Below are 10,047 nucleotides of genomic sequence, written 5' to 3'. Positions count from 1 at the left end.
ACACGTCGAGAGGCAGCAAGCGTGCCGGTTTGTGAGAACCGAAGGTCAACCCGGCATGATGGAGGCCAGCCAGGTGTGGGCTCAGAGGCCCATCGAGATTCGAACTCCAGTTCACGGAGGGGAGCGGTGGGAACAGGAGTGTGGACTGCGAGTCCGATCCTCACCGTACCAAAAGGCAACATCATCCCCTTCCTCCCTCATCGGCGTCTGCACGGCTCCTCCTGGCCTCAGGGATCCCATTGAAAGGACGTACAGGTTGTGTCCTTTTCCCTGGCCCGATCGTTTCGAAACCCTCCAAGAAAAAGCGGTGACGTCAAGAGATCCGCCTCGAGTTCGGGACCGGGGCTTCCCCGGGGGCCCCGTGGCAAACCACCCCGTGCCCAGGCAGGAGACATGGGTTTCACCCCCGGTCCGGGAAGAGCCCACACGCTGCCCATATGCCTCGGTGATGGAGTCTGTGTTCTAGATCCTGGCCGCTGCGAGTGTCGAGCCCACACCCAGCAGCCACTGAAGCCCACGTGCCCCAGTGCCCCCGCGCCCCAAGAGGAACCACAGCCACGAGAAGCCCAGACGCACGACCGTAGAGCGGCCCCCTCTCTCCACAGAGAGAGAACAGCTTGCACGGCCATGAAGACCCAGCACGCCCCCACAGACGTCAAAGACGGCCAATGATCATCCAGCGAGACGGCCTAAGATCGGACGCGATCGGCCAATACCTAGTCCTATCCCTCGGGAAGCTCCCTGAATCTTCTGTAGATACACCTAAAGAAACCCCAGCTCTCCGTGCCGTCGGAAGCGCGGGAAGCTCTCCGTACAGTGCCGAGAGCACCGTGGAGACGTCACCCTCGGGCCCCGTGAGCCTGACTGTTCTCACGAAATCCCTCACAGTCCGGGCTCTGGAGATCGGCCCGCGCGGACCTGCAGACGACGCACGGCCATCCCTCTCGGCTCCCTGCGTGCTCACCGGCCCAGGTGTGCCGTGCCCCCAGCCTCTGCTCGCATCTCCTGGGCCTGTCTCCCCCATGCTGCTCCACGGACTTGGAATCATTCTCCCCTCTCGTCTGACACGTTTTCTCTTCTGTTCGACCATGTCTGGCTCCCCAGGCACCACTTCCCCTCGTTCTTCTCTTCTCATCCCACTCGTCTCGTGGAACTCATTCTATGCGTCTCCGCTCCGTTCCCTAAGGACTCTGTCATCACCCCACTCATCTGGGGATCGACCGGCACCTAGGCAACCCCGGCCCGTGACAACCGTGGTTCCGTGTCTATCGAACAACCTGCCGACCGCAGGGGGCGTGTGGACGCGAACGAGCCGTGGAAAGCTGGCACCGGGGAATCATCCCGCGGACACACCCTCTGGTTCCACGGTGCTCTCGGGAGCGTTTGGGTCGTCGTCGTCGTCGTCGTCGCCGTCGCCGTCTTCCCTAAGACGTATGCAGTCGCTTTGATTCCCACGGCGTCTATGGGCAAAGAACGGATCGTTCCCCGGATCTCCGGAGAAGGCAATGGCAACCCACTCCAGTCCCCTCGCCCGGAAACTCCCGTGGGCGGAGGAGCCCGGTAGGCCGCAGTCCATGGGGTCGGGAAGAGTCGAACACGACTGAGCGACTTCCCTTTCGCTCTTCCCTTCCAGGCATTGGAGAAGGCCGTGGCAACCCACTCCAGCGTTCTCGCCTGGAGAACCCCAGGGACAGGGGGGAGGCTGGCGGGCTGCCGTCTACGGGGTCGCACAGAGTCGGACACGACGGAAGCGACTTAGCGGCAGCCGCAGCAGCAGCGACCGGATCACCTCAGAAGGACTTAGAAACGAGTCGTGGTTGAGAAATGATGGATCCTGCCAACAATCTCACTTCGGGGTATACATCGAAGGACATGAACACCTGAATCTCAGAGAGATATCTGCACTCCCATGTCCTTCGCAGCATCATTCACAATAGTCAAGATATGGAAACAGCCTAAGTGTCCATCAAGGAAAGAATAGATAAAGAAGATACATGATCCAGATAGAGATAGATTGAGAAGTAGATATAGATGTAAAATTAAGCAACAGGAATGAAAAAATTCTTCTATTGTGATAGCATGGATGTTACTTAGGGAGTGATGTCACATGAATAAGTCAGGTAGAGAAAGAAAAATAGTTTCTAATGTCACTTACATGCCATGACAATCTAAAAAAATGAAAATTACAATAACAGAGCGGCTAGGGGAGGGAGAAATGGGAAGATGTTGATGTAAGGGGAAAAAACTTCTTGTATAAGGTAAATATAACAAATAGCATTGTGATTATAATGGATGGTATTATTATTATAGTAGTATAATATTAGAAAGTTGTCACAACAGTTGACATGAATAATTCTCCTCCCATACAATTGAAGAAGGAAATGGCAACCCACTCTAATATTCTTGCCTGGAAAATTCCATGGTTGGAGGAACCTGGTAGGCGACAGTCCATGGGGTCGCAAAGAGTTGAACTTGACTGAGGGACTTCACTTTCTTTCACATACAGCAATGATATTTATGGGTTGTGATAAAGCTATTAACTACCTCTTTGGTGGTAATTATTTTGCAACATAAAAATGCATCAAGTCACCATTCTGTGCCTGTTAGAACTAAAGGATGTTATATGTCCTTAACTAAGGAAACTATATTTCAATATGCCTGGAAATTAAAAAAATAAAATCACCTAGTTTTATTATCTTTCAATTAATAGTCAGCATTGGCTGCAAAAAAAAAAAAAACAACTTTATTTGGGGGTCTTAGATATTGCCATTCAGGGACACAGATTTCAATAAAACCAAGGGAATGTTCCACAGAAAAGAGTCAGGGGCTTAGAAAGCTGAAACTCATGAGGTTGTAAAGCCACCTGAGAGTAATTATGATTTGCTGTCATGCAAAACAGGAAATATTTCTTCTTAAAGAGTAGACTGTCACAAGTTATTTAGGGAAAGGGGAGAGTATGATAGGTATTTTGAATTTCAGGAACACTGTTTAGATGATCTGGAGGCCTCTGTTACACAGTAAGTGCTCAAAGTTTACATTCCATCCAGACTGAGACACAGACCTCTTCCTCAATGGCCTCCTGTCTCTATTTTGGCAAGCTCTCTTAACACTTTGATTTTTCTTTCACATATCATACCTTTTTGCATTTAAAGATATCATTAAATAATTTTATAAAGAGATCTGATTTATATTTTTAGAGATTATCAGAATTAGACATGATCACTATCTGTTGCGTGGTTTCAGGCACTAAAAACCAATATGGGGATAAATTCAGAATCTCTCTTTGCCATAGAGAAAGGATGTGTATGGCAAATGATGCCACAGGATTGGTGAGTTCCTCTGATTCAGCACTCCCTCGACTTGGCTGTGGTTTTGGTTTGGTTTTGTTCTGTTTTTGCTTTCGGATCCACATGATTTCTCTGGATAGGGCAACCAATCAAAGCTAAAATAAATTGAGTCTGTGTGAATCCTATTCATGCAACAAATGGGGATATCAACAACCTCCACGTGGATCCATAAAAATGGCCTTTTTGTGTTCAAGAGAATCATTTTGTGTTTTCTGGGTGCACTATTTGCTGTCCATTTTTTCACATCCCTTTCGGGCATGGCTGATGGAGACGGGCACCAAGCAGCAGGGCAGCAATCTGGCATCTCGGCCTAGAGCAGTTTCACAAGTGAGATCTCAGAACCAGAAACTGGGCCGAGACAGCCATCCCCCCATCCCTCCCCGGGCCCCCCTCGGTGGCCAGGGGTGGGGGTGGAGGGGTGGGGGTGGGGAGATGGGGGTGGGGGGGGCAAGGGGGAAACTGGGCTAGGGGTTGGGGGCATGCAAGGCAAGGGGACCGTCCAGGTCCCCCTGAGACATGAAGGCAGGTTCTGTTCCACTGAGAACTTCCTGCCTTCAGGCGTGTGAGAGGAGCAGGTTTCTCTCCAATCCACGGCCACGCATCATTTTCCGCCCCGTTCAAACACACAGACAAACACGTGTGTGTTTCTCTCGGCTTGTTTTCTGGCCGAGGCCAAAGACCTCTTCAAGCGTGTCCAAAGGATCTGACAGGATGGGAGGGTGCAGGTCAATCCATGTGTCAAGAGATCCAGAGAACCTGTCACAACTGTGACTCGGGCCTTTTTCAGAAACGGGCCCATCTGGAGGATTCCCTGGACAGGAGTCACCCCAGAAGTTTCCTTGAAGGGATCGAGTTGCAGGAGTCGGGGACGTGGCCCCGCCGCCGCCGCCGCCTCCAAAGGGCCTCCTCAGCCCGGCAGGCCGGCAGGCCCTGCAGGCAGGGGCTATTGTCTGTGGGCCCCACCCCCACCTTCCCCCACCCTCCCCCTGCAGGGCCTCGTCGGATAGCTTCATTCAAATGCAGAAAGCTTTCCAGTCAAGTCAGAGCCTCTGACTTCGCCTCGAGCTTCTCTCTATTGAATGGTGATCCGCCCCACCCAGCCATTCCACGTCTCCACCTTGAGACGGCCCCTTCGGCCCCGCGCGGAGGAAGGGGGCTGGGGGATGGGGAGGGAGGCCGAGGGACAGACTCGCCTACGTGTCAGGCCAAAGGAGTCTCCTCCTTTGTGTAACCCAGGAAACCCGGGTCATGCATGTGAGGATCACGGACGGACGTGCGTCGAAGCAGCCACCGTCCCTTGACATCTTCCCTTCCGCGGGAGGAGGTTTTCCTTCCTGCCTGCCTTCAGAGAGACAGAAAAGGAGGGAGGGGCAGAGCGTTCCTCTGGCGCTGGCCGGCTCTTAAGTCACTTGACTCCAAAACACTCCACAGGGCACGGAGGTTCACGTGCAGTGGGGTGGGGTGGGGTGGGGTGGGGTGGGGACGGCGGCCTACTCCGGACCCCACCAGTTTTCCCTCCTCTTGACCCTTGCCTGGAACCCATGAAAAGCTGAGCTGGTGACTGTGTGTGAGTGCATGCATGTACGTGTGTACGTGAGAGACGGCGCGTGTGCGTGTGCGTGTGCATGGACGTGAGAGAAAAAGAAAGGAAAGAAAAAAAAAAAAAAAAAAAAGGAAAGGAAAGAAAGGGAAAGAAAAAAAAAAAAAAAATCCAGAAGGCAGGAAGGAGGGAAGGGCGAAATAGGTTAGTTCGTAGGGGCCTCCGTGTCACAGCAAGAGTTTCTGAGCACAGATCCTCCATTCAGGGAAACAGTGATCGTATCTCCTCTCAGGAGGCCGTGATGTCGATGGACGGGTGCGGGAAAGCAGGCCTGGGGTGCAAGCCATCAGGTATTCCGCCCCCCCCCCCCCCCCGAGGCACTTGTAAGGAAACCAAGGAAACACACAGGTTCATCCCTGGAGCGGATTCGAGAAACCAGTCGGCAGAGGGAGAGGCAGTCTAGGAGGTTGATTTCTAGACGTCGGGGTCGGGCCCTGGAGCGGGTTGCCATGTCCTTCTCCAGGAGGCCTTCCTGGCCCGGGGATGGAACCCGGGTCTCCTGCATCGCAGGCAGACTCTTGACCGTGTGAGCCACCAGGGAGGCTCCGTCAGAAACGTTCACCAAGTCCTCTAGCTTCCATCCGCAGGGCTTCAGGCACAGGGCCTTTTGAGTTCTCCGTCAGAAGGACAAGAGAACATGGGACGTGGTGGTGCCCCCCCCCCCCCCCTCCCCCGAGAGAGGGTTGTTGTCCCCAGATAGCGGAGGCAGCTCGGAACACTTCAGGCTCCAGTCCCCGTCTCGGGTGAAGAACCACACGCAAAGGAACACACACCCACACACACACGTATAGGACACGACTCTCCTATCCAGAAGTGTGTACCCCCGTTTCACGGAAATATCCTCTGGGCCCCTAAGGAACGTGTGGCAATCACTCTCGCCAAGGAGATAAGAATCCTCCACGGAGAGTTTCTGAAGTCTGGAAGGACCGGGTCGAGAGAAAAAGAGAAACGATTCCCTTCTGTTGACAGGGGTGTTGTATGAAGTGACCAAGGGGATGTCCATCTTTCCAAATTCCCATTTTAAACCTCGTGTCCTTTTCGGTCCTTTGTTTTCTCTTTGTATCTGGAAAACAACAGATGGGACGGTAGGTCCTTTCATGATTTTCTTTCTTTCTTTTTCCTGCCTGCGTGCCTGTCCGCCCGCCTGTCCCTCCGTCTGTCTTTTCTCTGTCTCTCTCGCTTTCCACTCAGGTTAGGGAATTAAAAAAAAAAAAAAAAAAAAGAGGAATCTGTAGGAATCTGTATTTCTGCAGGTCAGGAAGCAACAGTTAGAACTAGACATGGAACCCAACAGGCTGGTTCCAAATAAGGGAAAGGAGTCCATCAAGGCTGTCCATCGTCACCCTGCTTATTGAACGTACACGCTGAGTACACATCATGAGAAGCGCTGGGCTGGATGAAGCACAAGCTGGAATCCAGATGGCCGGGAGACATATCAATCCCCTCAGCTATGCACACGACAGCACCCTCACGGCAGAAATGAAGTCTAGGGTGGGTTTCCAAAGCCGTGTTCGTTTCAGGTGTTCAGAGTCTTTTCCCTTAGAGGTTCATGCAACGTCATACGTCTATTTTCCCGTGCTGGCATAGTATAGAGTAGGTGCTTGTGGATTCTTTGGATGTACAGTTTATGTGTCCATGTTCAACCAGCCCTCCTAAGTGGACCGTCCTGCCCTTCCTCCCCCGCCCCCACCCCCCATCGCCCCATCCTCTTTTCCTCAAGACGTCAGGCATCCACTTCAGCATCCTGTTCCTCAGTTCATCCAACCCCACGGAAGAAGTCATTTCTCCAGTTTCTCCGTCGGTTCTCTACACCTCGCCTGATGGTGGCAGGTGACTGGAAGACTGAGAGTTCTGAAGAATTTTGCAAGAGCTTTGGGTGAAGGCTCCTCGGATGTGCTCGGTGAAGTGGGTGGTGTGTCCATCAGTAGAGACCGTGGAAGGTATGCCCCACGTGGCACAAACACCGTTGCTTTGAGTTGTGGTCGGTTTGCCTGTCTGCACCGAGAGATGGAAGGGAGGCTTCCACCTTCCACAGAGAAAGCTATCCCTAGCGTACCAAGGATGTTTGACAACCCCCCGCCCCCCCCCCACCCCCCGCCACCCCAGGTTACAGGCGCGAGAGGTCAGACTGTAGCAATCATCATGTCCAGGGTGTATTCACAACAGGCAGACTCATCTTAAAGGCACCCTGTCCTGTGAAGGTGGAGGGAGGGGAGCGAGAAGCAGAGGGACGATGACAGAGGAAGGAAGGAAGGAGAAAGAGAGGGGACAGGAACACACGCAGTGGGGCGAGGTGGGGGAGGGGGAGGCGGTGTGTGGCGTGTCTGTGACATGCCCAGGTGGTGTTGCGTGGGTGGAGTGTGCAGCCCAGTGTGTGGGTGGGTGGGTGGGTTGGGGGGGGGGGGGGGGCGCGCAGGTGTGTGGTGTGGGTGTGTGTGTATAGGTGCCACCGGGGGCCGTGTCATGTGGGTGGCATGGGTGTGTTTGTGGGGGGGTGCACCTGTGGGTGCGGGTGTGAGGGGGGCAGGCAGAGACAGAGGCTGAGAGACACAGCCAGGCAAAGGACAATGCAGTTTGTGTGTGTGTATGTATGTGTACATGTGCACATGTGGGGTGGGTGGTGTGTGGCATGTGCGGCGGGGTGTGTGTGGGTATGCATGTGGTGTGTGGGCAGAGACAGAGGCAGAGAGACATAGCCAGGCAAAGGACAATGCCATGTGTGTGTGTGTGTGGGGCCAGTGTGTAGGGCCGTATGTATGTGGGGGGGGAGTGTGTGGTGTGTGTGAGGGTATGTGTGTGGTGTGGGCGGGGTGTGTGGTGTGTGGGGGCGGGGTGCGTATGGGCTGGGTGTGTGTGTGGGGGCTCGGGTCAGGGTGTGTGTGTGGTGTGTGGGGGCGGGGTGCGTATGGGCTGGGTGTGTGTGTGGGGGCTCGGGTCAGGGTGTGTGTGTGGTGTGTGTGGGTGGGGTGTGTGTGCGGGTATGCATGTGGTGTGCGGGTATGCATGTGGTGTGTGGGGTGTGCAGGCAGAGACAGAGACAGAGAGACACAGCCAGGCAAAGGACAATGCAGTGTGTATGCAGTATGCGCATGGTGTGTGTGGGCATGTGTGTGGTGTGTGGTTTGTGAAGGTGTGTGTGTGGGGGGGGGGTATGGGCAGAGACAGAGAGACACAGTCAGGCAAAGGACAACGTGCATGGGTGAATATTCTGCATAATTTGCTTGTGTTTTCTGAGCTCATTCATCACCTAAGTGAACAAGACCACTTCCATGAAATGTGAATCTGCCACCCTCACCTCAGCCACCAGCTAGCACTTGTCTTTGGGCAGGCAGACAGGGGAGTGTTCCGAGTTGGGGAGGGAAGGGGAGGGGGAGGGGGGCGCAAATTGCTGTCACCAGGCCAGCTTTGATCCTTGCGTTCTGCCCCTGAACCTGACTGGAGCAAGTGGTTCAGTCAGGATTTGTTTGAAATCTTTGGCGGGAGAAGGCAGATTCCCCCATGCCAAGGGACAAGGCCAAAAGGAAGGAAATCAACTCCCTTGGGTTCAAATAGCTGTTCTCCAAATCAATCAAGTTTCCAAGACGAGATTTCCAATCCAAACCAAAAAGCCCAGTGGCTACCCATCGCTGCCCCCTTGGCTTCTGGCCCAAGGTGCCCCTCCCACACAGCCTCCTTCCATAGCCCCAGGGCATTCAAGAGCTAGCCCGCAGGCCTGCTCCATCCATAGCCCCCCCACCCCCACCCTGCCGCAGGACCATCTAAAAAAGCCTATGACAGGCAGGTGGCGACCAACAACCAACCCACTGTCCAGAGAGTGGGCCACAGCATAGGAGCTCCCGGGGAGACCAGCAAGGACTCGTTGCTAGAAGGGGCTCATCCTAGGGCACAGTTTCTCCTCTCAGTCACCAACGCGGACAGGAGAACAGGACCCACCAATACTTCCCAAGAACGTCCCTGGGGGAGGTACGATGGACAGACTGGAGGGGAAAGGAAGGATTCTTGACTCCCCGCCCACGGGGCAGTGGAATGCATTTAAGGGGGAATGCAGGCCAACATCAGGTGGCGCAAGCACCTGCTCTGAGAAATAACTTGCCATCATTCCTGTCCCTGTCACCACCCTTTGGGCGTGCCAGGAGAAAACCCTTTTGTGACCCCCAACGAGGGCTCTTTAAGCAAGAGCAAAGCAAATGTAGGAAGTCAAGAAACACCTGGAGTAACAGGCAAATTTGGCCTTGGAGTATGGAATGAAGCAGGGCAAAGTCTAATAGAGTTTTGCCAAGAGAACACACTGGTCATAGAAAACACCCTCTTCCAACAACACAAGAGAAGACTCTACACATGGACATCACCAGATGGTCAACACTGAAATCAGATTTATTATATTCTTTGCAACCAAAGATGGAGAAGCTCTATACAGTCAGCAAAAACAAGAATGGGAGCTGACTGTGGCTCAGATCATGAGCTCCTTACTGCCAAATTCACTGCCTCTTGAGAAATTTGTATGCAGGTCAGGAAGCAACAGTTAGAACTGGACATGGAACAACAGATTGGTTCCAAATAGGAAAAGGAGTATGTCAAGGCTGTACTGTATTGTCACCCTGCTTATTTAACTTATATGCAGAGTACATCATGAGAAACCCTGGGCTGGAAGAAACACAAGCTGGAATCAAGATTGCCGGGAGAAATATCAATAACCTCAGATATGCAGATGACACCACCCTTATGACAGAAAGTGAAGAGGAACTGAAAAGCCTCTTGATGAAAGTGAAAGAGGAGAGTGAAAAAGTTGGCTTAAAGCTCAACATTCAGAAAACGAAGATCATGGCATCTGGTCCCATCACTTCATGGCGAATAGATGGGGAAACAGTGGAAACAGTGTCAGACTTTATTTTGGGGGGGCTCCAAAATCATTGCAGATGGTGACTGTAGCCATGAAATTAAAAGACGCTTACTCCTTGGAAGGAAAGTTATGACCAACCTAGATAGCATATTGAAAAGCAGAGACATTACTTTGCCAACATAGATCTGTCTAGTCAAGGCTATGGTTTTTCCAGTGTTCATGTATGGATGTGAGAGTTGGACTGTGAAGAAAGCTGAGAG

Source organism: Bubalus bubalis, chromosome 9 (assembly GCF_019923935.1).
Source record: "Bubalus bubalis isolate 160015118507 breed Murrah chromosome 9, NDDB_SH_1, whole genome shotgun sequence".
NCBI lineage: Eukaryota > Metazoa > Chordata > Mammalia > Artiodactyla > Bovidae > Bubalus > Bubalus bubalis.
Note: the sequence above shows the minus strand (reverse complement) of the source record.